Source organism: Prosopis cineraria, unplaced genomic scaffold (genome assembly GCF_029017545.1).
Source record: "Prosopis cineraria cultivar Desert tree isolate PC_DT_omini unplaced genomic scaffold, ASM2901754v1 PC1823, whole genome shotgun sequence".
Taxonomy (NCBI): Eukaryota; Viridiplantae; Streptophyta; class Magnoliopsida; order Fabales; family Fabaceae; genus Prosopis; species Prosopis cineraria.
Genome location: NW_026557148.1, coordinates 14,008 through 27,441, shown reverse-complemented (window position 1 = coordinate 27,441; position 13,434 = coordinate 14,008). Strand labels below are relative to the sequence as shown.

The 13,434-nt window shown below is 34.6% G+C and overlaps 1 long non-coding RNA gene across 1 annotated transcript; it reads left to right on the top strand.

The window, feature by feature from the left end:
* The first annotated feature begins 10,697 nt into the window (after window positions 1-10,697).
* LOC129300956 (uncharacterized) lies at window positions 10,698-11,559 on the top strand. Its single transcript, XR_008590876.1, has 2 exons — window positions 10,698-10,893; window positions 11,348-11,559. It is a non-coding gene; the product is annotated as an uncharacterized LOC129300956 (long non-coding RNA).
* Window positions 11,560-13,434: the final 1,875 nt, after the last annotated feature.

Below are 13,434 nucleotides of genomic sequence, written 5' to 3'. Positions count from 1 at the left end.
TTTATCTTTGCTTAAATATTACATTTTATGTTAAATCATTTTAATAACAACAGTGTGATTATTTTTTATTCCAATACTTAAATTACTTTATTTTGTGAAAATCTTTATTAGATTTGATAATTTTAGTTAATCAGTGAATACAAGTTTGGACTTTGATTATGAGATTTCATTTTATCAAGTATTGGATTGATACAGAGAATGATTCATGCGAGTTCGACTTTGAAAATGAAAACGTTATATATTACTGATGATTTTTCGCATGTTTGAAAATGGATTTGAAGGAGACTTTATACAGAACTCTAGTTACTAACGGCAGTTTCGTTAGTCCTTAGCGCGCCATAGTCAATGACTAGCTAGTTTGATTTTCGTGAACTTTGTTCTCATGTTTGTTATTCATGGGTCTTGTACTCGCGCTTGTTTTCGTGGTTTCAAGTCATGTTTGGTTAGCATTACCTCGTGGACTGTGTGTCTATGTTTGGTTTATAACTCAAGTTGCATTTGGTTACTTACTCTTGTGGATTGTGTGTTCACGTTTCTTTTCGTGGCATAAGCCGTTGTTTAATTATTTACCCTCGTGGACTGTGTGTCCACGTTTGTTAATTGTTTTGATAAGTCTCTATAATTTTAAATTCAATTATTTGGTGATTTTATTTTTCATTGGTTTTTATTTAGTAATTTATTCATAAATATTTATTTCAATTATGTGCTTTCTTAAAATCCAATGATATTATCATTTACTATGATAGTTCAATAATTTGAGATTTATTTGAAATTTTATAAAGCCATTTTATTATGAAGTTTATTAAATTTATACAGAAATTGTTGTCTCTTTAACTTACGTAACTGTTTCAAACTTTCTATTTATATATGTTCTATTCGTTATTGTTGAGACGTTATTCACTGAAAATTTTTTTTGGTCTCAAATACCCTAGCTGACGCTGATCCTTCTGCTGAACCATGAGAACTTATAGATATGCTAGGTGAAGAACTATTTGGAATTTCTCTTTTGATGTAATTATAAATGATTATGTATTTTATTGTTAGAGACGCCTGGTTAAGTGCTCCCAATAGGCTATATCTAGGGCTTCTATTTAGGTATATATGCTGTCTGTTGGCTGGAAAGGGCTAAGCTTTTGATTGACATGATATTCTATGAATATTTTTGTATTGTAGAGTTTCAAAGATCCTATTTATAGAGAGGTTCTGTTGAAATTTTTATAATTTTTTTTTTGAAACTTTGTTATAATAACCAATATCCGAAATGTTAAAATTTTACTATAAATTCGATCACATTTTAGTAATTGAATGAATTTAAGATTAGAGGCTTACGGAGATGTGTTTTACTTTACATCCTGTGCCGGTTATCCTCAATTTTGGGGCGTGACAATTTAACTGTAAATATCAAAATATCAATATTATAAGAGTTGACTTATAAATATAAGAAATTTGATTTTTAAATCTTGAATATTTATTTATAATATGTTATATTTGACTTGTAAAATTAAAATATTAATATTTTAATAAAAATATTTTTTCAGAACTTATTTTTGGATGTGTCAAACGTAGATGGCCACCAGTTAGCAGCTACAAGTGGTTGGTCAATGTCGGTCAGCATCAATCAAAGGGGCATGAGTTCATAGTATTTGTGCTATTTTACAAGAAAAATTAAGTATAAACTAAGTTTCATGATATTTAAGAGTATTTTTCACAAATTTGTGAATTTTGCTTGTAAATAAGTACCTTAGTCAGGACTTATTTGTAATGTCTCTCCCTATTTTATCTACCTTTGAAAATTAATGAAGTTATTGAATAATAAGTAGTAATGGGGGGGAGTTTTTTCTCTCTAGCTTTGACGATGCTTTGCTAATGCTTCTTCTCTTCTGCTACCTTGCATTACTTTCTCATGGAGTCTTCTCCTACTTCTCATTTTTTGGACACTGATTGGTCCTCGAATCACTATTTTTTGTTGATGTCCATGATCATTGAAGGGTTCATGCCTCCAAACATCAAGTTTACATCTCTTGTTCAATCTTATCAGAATCGATTATTGCTCTTGTTTAATTGCACGCATGATCTCCAGTTCATTCTTAAGGGTGGTCCTTGGGTCCTTAATGTTGTTTAATTTTGGTTTAGCGTTGGTAAATTTTTATTAGGTTCCAGGAGGTTTCTTTTCATCTAGTTCCCTTATGGGTGTGGATTTTACACCCAATCATTTGCTTCTTTAATTGTCAACTCTATGGGTACTTTTCTATTCTAATGATAATCAGTATAGCTTTTGGGGATCATTTCGAGTGAGATTTAAAGTTCTTACGGATGTTTCGCAACCATTAAAGTTACAAGGCATTCTGACTTTTTCTGATGGGCATGAGTTCGACTTCTCGATCATTTATGAACGAGTTAAAGGATTTGTTTCAACTGTCATCAAATCAGACATGTGCATCACCGGTGTTCTGGTTCTTTTTCTAAATTCTATTTCAACTTTGCAAAATATTGGTTCCTTAAGCATTTGCATGAAGATTCTGTTCGGGTGAAATTTGATTGCTTATCTTATTCCTATAAGGTCTCTGATTGGCGAACCTTATTGTTCAAGATTCCACATGGGTCACTATTTGTTTCTTCCAAATTTGGAACATTCTTCAGGTTCGACAACATCTGGTTCTTGGATCTTACATGTAGAAGATCATTGTTCACCTAATATATGTAACATCTCAATTTAAATTTTAATAGTTAATTTGGGTTAATAGAAATTTTGAAAAATATTTAGAGGTAAATAAATTAGTAGAAAATGATTATTAAATCTAACTTAGGATATAATTTTAAAAAAAACTAATAAATAAAAAAAAATAATAATAATAAAAAATATTATTAAATTATTATTATTATTATAAAAACAAAGAAAGGTGTAAAAACAAGAAAGGAAAAAACAAGGAAACTTTCGGCCGCCGTGCATGAACAGTAAAATAAAATAATAAAAAAAAGAAGAAAAGAAGAGAGAGAAGAAAAAAATGTGTGGGACCCACTGAATTTTTATAAAACTCACCCGTTTCCTTTCATTTCTTCAATTCTTTTCTGCGCGTGAGCTGAGGCGGAGAGAAGCGAGTTGCCGGTGCGAAATATCTAAATTTTTAAGGTAAGAGTTTTTAATAGGATATTTAGGGTGTGATTTTAAGCTTTTAAGACTAAGTAAGTGTTCTAAAAATTTTTCTTAGTCATCCTTCTTCTTTAGTTTCTGAGTTTGTAGTGGTAGAAAATTTAAGATCTGGAAGAGGGATGAATTTATGTTGAATAAATATAGTTTTTGAGGTTGTCAGTAGTATAATAAATGTTCTAGAGTATAAATTTGTTGATGATCTTTGAATCTGTGGCTTATGGATCAAATTCTAAACTAGATCTGAAAATATATGTTGATTTATTGAGGTTTAGATGATTATTTGGGATGAGAAATGAATTATTATGGTTATAGGATTATGATTCTAAGCTAGAGACTTAATTTTTAATTTTTGGGTATTTTAGGTACGAATTTATAAAATAAAAAGAAAATTTTGATAATAGAAATTAGTTTAAAATTTGATTTTTAGATTATCAATGTTTATTGATAATTAAAAGAGGAGTTAAAAATTTTACTTAATAGTATTAACTATAGATTTGTATTAAGATTGAATTAGGAATTATATTATATTTTTAATTCTATTATTAGAATTATTTTATTAGTTTCAAAAATTGAAACTAATATTTATAAATAATATGTTATTTGTAGATTGTATTACTGGTGAAGATTGTGGTGAGAGAGAAATTTTAAGGAATAATTTATTGAAAAAGCCACAAGGTAACCATGCTTTTAATTTGTGATTAGTGTTACTTCATGTTAATTGGGTGATTATTGAGAAAATTATGAATTTTGTAATATTGTATAATTGTGCAATATTATTATGAATTTGTTTAATTATTGTGGGAGGTGTTGGGAGACTTGCTATTATTGTTGTATTTATGTGCCACGTGGTACGCCCCTATTGGAGCTCAATAGGTGGCTTGTAAGGGCTCGGGCTAATCTACCTTTGGCCGGGTAATTTAGCACCGAGTGAGGGCTACGGCTCGAGGTTAATGGAGGGATATAAGGATGGTTGTTTGTGTGTATTGTAATATTTTTTTATATTTGTTGGAATTATATTATTTTTAATTCTCACTTAGTAAGCACACACTTAACTGTTTGTATACACTATCATAAATTGGCTTTGGTTACTGGGACTTTTGAGTCTCATTATGTGGTTAACAATTTTCAGGAGAAGAGCCACGAGTGACACGTGGAGGAGTCCCAGAGGCTTAGTGGTATAGATCCACTGTCTCTTTTGGGTATTTAATTTATGATTTATAATGTGTTATATTGCCAATATTAGGGCTTTTTGTTTATTGTCAATTATATGAATATATAAATGTAATCATGCCTTTCAAACTATTTCTATTTTTGGTACAATTTGGATGACTGTAATTTTAATATTTGGTTTACTTTGGATTGGTTAAAATGGCATGATTATAAGGCCAAATAACTGGCTTGTGTTGAAAATTATTAAATTGCTTATTTTACTTGTTGGGAGTATAAGGATGGACAAATGTGATTTAGTTTACTTGTTGGGAGTATAAGGATGGACAAATGTGATTTAGCCTAATGGCATGTGGGAGGTAAAAATTTATCTGAAATGTTAATTATAAAATATTTTATATTGAAATTATTGATATAAAAATGTGTTGGGTGGCTGTAACCCAACTATGGTTGAGTTAAATTATTTAAAAAAAAATTTGGTGTGTTACAATTTTTGGTATCAGAGCTTCATGGTTTCAATTCTTATAAATTATGAAATTGTTATACATTAACCTAGTTTATTGGCAATATACATTATTAAATCATAATACTTCTCCATTATTTTTCTTGTCTTGAGATTAGTGTTAACTTAATTATGTGACTTCCATCCTTTAGGAGGGGAGAGATGGTGTCCAAAACTAGGAGAGGTGGTGAAATTGCCGGTGATTCTATAGAGCCAATAGGAAATGACATACCTTCACTGCCACAACCAGAGCCCACACAGCAACAAATCGGGCAGGGCGAGCCTATACAGTCACAACTAAGGCAGGATGAGCCAACTATGAGGCAAATGATGGATTACTATATAATCTTAGTGACCGCATGAAGAGACAAGAAGAAGAGTTGGCCGCTTTAAGACAATATAAGGAGAATTCCAACCGAGAGGGAAATGGCCAACAAGAAGGAAGCCATACCAAGGTATTAAATGCGAGCCAATCTGCTGATGAAGGCTTACCTCCCTATTCTCACCATGAGACTAGTCCGAAGAATGTGAGTCTTCACTCTGAGCAACAGACATCCACGATCACAAAGATCTGGAGTACTTTTCGTAAGTTTAATCCTCCTACTTTCGATGGAAATCTTAAGCCAGCGGTGGTTGAAGAATGGATAGATCAATTGGAGAGTATTTTTCGTATGGTTGTGTGCACTTCTAATCAAAAGGTGCAGCTGGCAATATTCCTACTACAGAAGAGTGCTAAGAAATGGTGGGAAACATCAGGACCGAAGGATGATTCCTCTCTTACTTGGGAAGATTTTAAAGCCATATTGTTCGAGAATTATTTCCTACTGCACTGAGAGCAGAAAAGGAGGCTGAGTTTCATGCATTTCGTCAGGGTGATCTAGATGAGGATGAATTTATTGAACAATTCTCAGAATTATCTAAATACTCTCCTTACCTCCAAAAACATGAAGACACGGAGTGGATGGCTGAACGATTGTTAGAGAAGGCGAGGCCTGATCTAAGGGAACAGTTAGCCCCTTTTGAGATCAAGACATTCAGTGAGATGTGCAATAAGCTTCGAATAGTTTCTCGGAGGAAGAGAGAGGCTAGATTAGAAGCTGATAGAGAGAGGAGGAAAGAACCTCATGGGAAACCCCCTATCCACACCAGACCCATTGGTGGAGTAGAGAAGAGGAGCAGTCAAATCTTTGGAGGCTTTAGAAATCAAAGAAGAAGGGCTACTACCATAAGGGCCAAAGCTACAGAGGGAATCAGAGTGGGAGTCAGGGGTCCTACAGGAGCCCAGCAACCTCTATTCCTACTTCCGGTGCTGCTAGTAATCAAGCATGCAGTAAGTGTGGGAAGTTTCATTCTGGTGATTGTTGGGTTTGTTACATCTGCCAGAAGCCTGGTCATATTGCCCGATTCTGCTATCAAAATCAGAATAGGGGTAATGATCAGAGACCTACAGTACCAGCACGAGTGTATGCCCTCTCTGGGCCAGAGGCTGCTAACAACCCTAATGCTATCCGAGGTATAATCCGAATCCTTGATAATGATGTTTGTGCTTTGTTTGATTCGGGTGCTACACACTCTTTTGTGTCTGATGAATGTATGAAAAGATGTAAATTGCCTGTGTGTACCTTACCTTTTGATGTGAAGATTTCTACTCCTGCTGGTTTGACTGTAAGGACTGCTAAGGCATGTCTAAATGTAGAGGTTGAGTATGAGGGTCGAAAGACCACCATAGACCTCATTTGTTTGTCTTTGTCTGGGATTGATGTTATTGTGGGGATGGATTGGTTGTCTGCAAATGGAGCTGTACTTGATTGTCAGAAAAAGAGTGTGTCACTCTCAGCTCTTACTGTAACCCCTGTAGAGTCCCAAAGTCCTATGTTGTTGTCTGCAGCTCAAGTAGAACAGTGTATAAGAAAGGGCTGTCAAGCTTTTATGATTTTCTTCTCAATCAAGGCAGAGATTGAAGAAGGTGTAGATCAGATTCCAGTAGTGAGAGAATTCCCTGACGTCTTTCCTACTGAAGTGATCGGTTTGCCTCCAGAACGAGAGGTTGAGTTCTCGATTGAGCTCGTACCTGGTACGGGGCCTATTTCTAAGGCACCCTATAGGATGTCTCCATCGGAGTTAGCTGAGTTGAAGAGACAAATTGAAGAGTTGTTAGAGAAGGGGTTTATCAGACCGAGTGTATCACCATGGGGGTCACCGGTACTGTTTGTGAAAAAGAAAGATGGAAGCCTTAGATTGTGTATTGATTATAGACAATTGAATAAGGTAACCATCAAGAACAAGTACCCCTTACCTCGAATTGATGATTTGTTAGACCAATTAGTCAATTCAGCAGTGTTTTCTAAGATTGATCTAAGATCAGGGTATCATCAATTGAGGGTTAGAGCAGAGGATATCCCTAAAACTGCTTTTAGGACTAGATATGGGCACTATGAGTTTCTAGTGATGCCGTTTGGGTTAACAAATGCCCCAGCTGTCTTCATGGATTATATGAATCGAATCTTCAGGCCTTATCTCGATGAATTTGTTGTAGTCTTTATTGATGACATACTTATTTATTCTCGGGATGAGGTGGACCATGCTAGACATCTTAAAATTGTTTTGGAGATATTAAGAGAGCACAAGCTCTATGCCAAGTTGAGCAAATGTGATTTTTGGCTTAAAGAAGTTAAATTCTTAGGCCATGTTGTTTCAGAAGAAGGGGTAGCGGTGGACCCTAGTAAGATAGATGCAGTGATGAAATGGGAGCAACCTCGAAGTGTGACAGAGATTAGGAGTTTCTTGGGTCTTGCAGGCTACTATCGTCGTTTCATTAAGGGTTTTTCACAAATTGCAATGCCCTTGACTAAGTTGACCAGGAAAGATGCTCCATTTATTTGGACGAACGAGTGTGAAGTTGCCTTCCAGGAGCTAAAAAAGAGGTTGACCACCACACCGGTGCTCACCTTACCTGTTCCAACTGCTCCTTATACCTTGTATACTGATGCTTCTAAGAAAGGTTTAGGTTGTGTATTGATGCAGGAGGATCGAGTAGTGGCTTATGCCTCTCGACAGTTGAGACCTCATGAGAAAATTACCCTACTCATGACTTGGAGCTTGCTGCTGTGGTATTTGCCTTGAAGATTTGGAGGCACTATCTTTATGGTTCTTCTTTTGAGGTCTTCAGTGATCATAAAAGTTTAAAATATTTGTTTGATCAAAAGGAGCTCAACATGAGACAGCGCAGATGGATTGAGTTTTTGAAGGATTATGACTTTGAGTTAAAGTATCATCCAGGGAAAGCTAACGTAGTCGCCGACGCTCTGAGCAGGAAGCTTGTACATACTGCTCACATGATGGTCAGAGAACATGAATTATGGAGTAGTTTCCATGCAGTAAATGTAGAAGTAGTCGAGAATCGTTTGGCTGCTCTACACATTACTGAATTTGAGAATAATTTTTGGAAAGAAATCAGAATTGCGCAACAGAAGGATGATTATTTGAATAAGATTAGGGTAGAGATTGGGGCTGGAAAGGCTGAACATTTTGATGTGACCGATGATGATGTCGTAAGATATAAAGGTAGAGTGTGTGTGCCTAATGATACTCGATTGAAAAATATCCTACTTGAGGAGGCTCATCAGAGTAGATATACCATTCATCCAGGAGCAACTAAGATGTATCATGACTTAAGACGTGGTTGGTGGTGGCCAAGAATGAAGAGAGATGTAACTGAACATGTAACTCGTTGTTTGACTTGCCAGAAAGTCAAAATTGAGCATCAGAAACCAGCCGGGATGCTACAGTCTCTTGATATTCCAGAGTGGAAATGGGACAGCATTTCTATGGACTTCATTACAGGATTGCCTAGAACATCTTCTGGTCATGACACTATATGGGTAATCGTAGATCGACTCACCAAATCAGCTCATTTTCTTGCTACTAATATCAAGTATTCTCTTGAAAAATTAACTGAAATCTACATAAGAGAAGTGGTGAGATTGCATGGAGTGCCGACAAATATTGTATCTGATCGTGATCCGAGATTCACATCAAACTTTTGGAAGTCATTACAGGAAGCCATGGGTACTCGTCTGAGTTTTAGCACCGCTTACCACCCCCAGACCGATGGGCAAACGGAACGAACCATACAAACTCTTGAAGACATGTTAAGAGCGTGTGCCATTGAGCTTAGAGGTAATTGGGATAGTCACTTGCCATTAGCTGAATTTGCCTACAATAATAGTTTTCATTCTAGCATTCAGATGGCACCTTATGAGGCATTGTATGGAAGAAAATGTAGATCGCCACTGTGTTGGACAGAATTAAGTGAGAGAACTGTTTTGGGGCCAGACATTGTTGATGAGACTACCCAAAAGATTGCTTTAATCAAGCAAAAATTACTCACAGCTCAAAGTAGACAAAAGAGTTATGCGGATAAGAGGAGAAGATCGCTTGAGTTTGAAGTAGGTGACCATGTATTTTTGAAAATCTCTCCGGTAACTGGTGTTGGAAGAGCTATTAAGGCTAAGAAATTGACACCAAGGTTTATGGGGCCTTTTGAGATCTTAAAACGAGTTGGACCAGTAGCGTACCAAGTAGCATTACCACCCCAAATTGCTGGTATACACAATGTATTCCATGTGTCACAACTGAAAAAGTATCAACCAGATCCTTCCCATATAATTGAACCCGAGGAAATTGAACTCAGGGAGAATTTGACATTCAGAGCTGAACCAGAAAGGATTGTGGATTATAAGGACAAGCAATTAAGAAATAAGACCATTAGATTGGTTAAAGTAATCTGGAAGAGCACAACTCCAGGTGATGCTACGTGGGAGACCGAGGACAGTATGCGACGTGATTATCCTCGTCTTTTTGATTAAGTAAGTAGTTAATAGTTACTAACTTCAAATTTTGAGGACAAAATTTTAAAAGGAGGGGAGAATTGTAACATCCCAATTTAAATTTTAATAGTTAATTTGGGTTAATAGAAATTTTGAAAAATATTTAAAGGTAAATAAATTAGTAGAAAATGATTATTAAATCTAACTTAGGATATAATTCTAAAAAAAATAATAAATAAAAAAAAAAAAATAATAATAAAAAATATTATTAAATTATTATTATTATTATAAAAAAAAAAAAGAAAAGGTGTAAAAACAAGAAAGGAGAAAAACAAGGAAACTTTCAGCCGCCGCGCATGAACAGTAAAATAAAATAATAAAAAAAAAGAAGGAAAGAAGAGAGAGAAAAGAATAAAAAAAATGTGTGGGACCCACTGAATTTTTATAAAACTCACCCGTTTCCTTTCATTTCTTCAATTCTTTTCCTGCGCGCGAGCTGAGGCGGAGAGAAGCGAGTTGCCGGTGCGAAATATCTAAATTTTTAAGGTAAGAGTTTTTAATAGGATATTTAGGGTGTGATTTTAAGCTTTTTAAGACTAAGTAAGTGTTCTAAAAATTTTTCTTAGTCATCCTTCTTCTTTAGTTTCTGAGTTTGTAGTGGTAGAAAATTTAAGATCTGGAAGAGGGATGAATTTATGTTGAATAAATATAGTTTTTGAGGTTGTCAGTAGTATAATAAATGTTCTAGAGTATAAATTTGTTGATGATCTTTGAATCTGTGGCTTATGGATCAAATTCTAAACTAGATCTGAAAATATATGTTGATTTATTGAGGTTTAGATGATTATTTGGGATGAGAAATGAATTATTATGGTTATAGGATTATGATTCTAAGCTAGAGACTTAATTTTTAATTTTTGGGTATTTTAGGTACGAATTTATAAAATAAAAAGAAAATTTTGATAATAGAAATTAGTTTAAAATTTGATTTTTAGATTATTAATGTTTATTGATAATTAAAAGAGGAGTTAAAAATTTTACTTAATAGTATTAACTATAGATTTGTATTAAGATTGAGATTAGGAATTATGTTATATTTTTAATTCTATTATTAGAATTATTTTATTAGTTTCAAAAATTGAAACTAATATTTATAAATAATATGTTATTTGTAGATTGTATTACTGGTGAAGATTGTGGTGAGAGAGAAATTTTAAGGAATAATTTATTGAAAAAGCCACAAGGTAACCATGCTTTTAATTTGTGATTAGTGTTACTTCATGTTAATTGGGTGATTATTGAGAAAATTATGAATTTTGTAATATTGTATAATTGTGCAATATTATTATGAATTTGTTTAATTATTGTGGGAGGTGTTGGGAGACTTGCTATTATTGTTGTATTTATGTGCCACGTGGTACGCCCCTATTGGAGCTCAATAGGTGGCTTGTAAGGGCTCGGGCTAATCTACCTTTGGCCGGGTAATTTAGCACCGAGTGAGGGCTACGGCTCGAGGTTAATGGAGGGATATAAGGATGGTTGTTTGTGTGTATTGTAATATTTTTTTTATATTTGTTGGAATTATATTATTTTTAATTCTACTTAGTAAGCACACACTTAACTGTTTGTATACACTATCATAAATTGGCTTTGGTTACTGGGACTTTTGAGTCTCATTATGTGGTTAACAATTTTCAGGAGAAGAGCCACGAGTGACACGTGGAGGAGTCCCAGAGGCTTAGTGGTATAGATCCACTGTCTCTTTTGGGTATTTAATTTATGATTTATAATGTGTTATATTGCCAATATTAGGGCTTTTTGTTTATTGTCAATTATATGAATATATAAATGTAATCATGCCTTTCAAACTATTTCTATTTTTAGTACAATTTGGATGACTGTAATTTTAATATTTGGTTTACTTTGGATTGGTTAAAATGGCATGATTATAAGGCCAAATAACTGGCTTGTGTTGAAAATTTATTAAATTGCTTATTTTACTTGTTGGGAGTATAAGGATGGACAAATGTGATTTAGTTTACTTGTTGGGAGTATAAGGATGGACAAATGTGATTTAGCCTAATGGCATGTAGGAGGTAAAAATTTATCTGAAATGTTAATTATAAAATATTTTATATTAAAATTATTGATATAAAAATGTGTTGGGTGGCTGTAACCCAACTATGGTTGAGTTAAATTATTTTAAAAAAAAAAATTTGGTGTGTTACAATATAACCCTCACAACAATTACTCACTTTTTCACTGAGCTTTTTCACCCTGCTTCTTATTATTAACTAACTTTCAAGCCAGACATCCAACTCATCCTCCGACCTGCCATACATAAAGCCAACATGTCACGCTATGTCCCATTTCACTGAGCAGACACTTGAAGGATTTGCCAAGTTTCCCAAAAACATGCGAGAACCCTTGGTTATACATAACTGTTTTGACGGGGCTTACATTCGAATAATGCCAGTGGTTGGACATACTCACTATGACTTCATGCATGTCAATGATTTTGATGGAGGGCAAAAGAACTTCTCTCATATTAAGGAGAATGGATTTGCCACTTTTCCTGTTCAATGTGCACATGCAGCTATGGCCACTTCTGCTCTGCTTGTTGCAATTTATCATTTGCCTGATATGATTATGTTAATGTAAATCTTCCAGTCTCTGGGTCATCTTCATGCAAGCGCAAGAAACCTTTGTTTTTAGATGCTGAAACAGATTTGCCTCTATCTACTGGGTTTTTGCCAAAAAACCCTATCTCGATGGATGATTCTCTTATGAACCTTCATGGGCTATGGCATTATGAGGGTGTAATGTTTGGTGCTGTATTTTTTTAATACTTTTGTTTGGTCTATTTTTAAGCTTGTCGAGTCTATTTTGTTTTAGTTTTGCCAGCTTGCAATGAGGATAGCTTGGTGGTTTGGTTCAAGTTCTTGTAGGTAGACAATAAAAGGCAGTTTAGGTAATGCTGTGTAATAAGATGTACAGGCCCAAGACTATTTATTACTATATATAGGATTAGGGTAGAAACCCTAGTGAATACAAAAGTGCCATCTAGCAATAAAGATAAGAACAAGAATAAAGTTACAATGGTATACAAGCTTATGCACAGACTGTGAGTTTAAGTTAGTATAAGTCTAAAGACTTTTGGGCCTTAGCTCTACTAGACTCATAAGACTGGGTATTAGGCTTTTGTGATAACATCTTGACATGCCCCTACAAATGAGAGCCTGGAGAGATCGAAAGGCCAAGTTTGTTCCTAAAAGTCACAAACCGAGAGTGTGTCAATGCCTTAGTGAAGATATTAGCAATGTTTTCAGATGAGGGCATATATTAAACAAGAAATCGCCGATCGATCACTCTGTCCTTAACAAAATACACATATAGTTCTATGTGCTTAGTCCTTGCATGATATATTGGGTTCGATGCTAAGGCAGCAGCACTTAGCCACGCAAGCTCAGTTGCAAGATCGGCAAGGGACCTATATTCAGATTTCGTGCTTGATCTGGATACGACCCTTTGTTTCTTATCGGGCCAAGAAATCACTAAATCACCAAAGAAGATGCAGTACCCCCTAATAGACTTTCGATCATCGGTACATACGGCTTAGTCAGCATTAGAGAAACCTTGAAGATTTAGGTAATTGCTAGGTTTAATTTGCAAACTGAGATTAGCGAAACCTTTAAGTATCGAAGTAACCTTTTAATTGCTTTCCAGTGCTTATTAGTTGGTCTTTGAGGGAATTGGCTGAGCTTATTGACTGAGAAAATAATGTT